Here is a 546-nt window from a genome sequence, read left to right as displayed (position 1 = left end):
ATCTATTCTTTGATAATAAGATAATAGTAGTTAACAAAGTAAAGGATTTTAAACTCTTATTTATTATCAAAGGCACATCGCAATCATTAACTGATTCACATAATGTATTTACTATTTATGCAGGTGACAGAGTTGCTAACTATAATCTGGTAACAGTGAGCATAGACAATGTTGATTCAACGAGCATTTATAAGGTATCTGGGGTACATACAATACTGTGCTTATTGCTGAGAGAAACACAAATGAGTTTAGATATGTTTCTGTAAGGTTTATACCAATCAACATACATAGCCTACAATAGCCATGTGCTATGCAATGTGCTTCAACTTTCTCACTTGAAAATGGTCAACACATATTGGTATTATTATTATTATTATTAGGTACTATATATGAAATGGAAAAAATAAGTCCTAGGTGATTGCAGATCTAAGAAATAGGAGTCGATTTTATAAAAATGGTTGAACTTGAGATCATCCTAAAAAAGTGGATGGCATATATATATGTAGAGAGGTCACGAAGTCATGGTCAGAGGAATGGTTGCAGCCT

This window comes from Propithecus coquereli, unplaced genomic scaffold (assembly GCF_000956105.1).
Source record: "Propithecus coquereli isolate 6110/MARCELLA unplaced genomic scaffold, Pcoq_1.0 Scaffold96, whole genome shotgun sequence".
Taxonomy (NCBI): domain Eukaryota; kingdom Metazoa; phylum Chordata; class Mammalia; order Primates; family Indriidae; genus Propithecus; species Propithecus coquereli.
Note: the sequence above shows the minus strand (reverse complement) of the source record.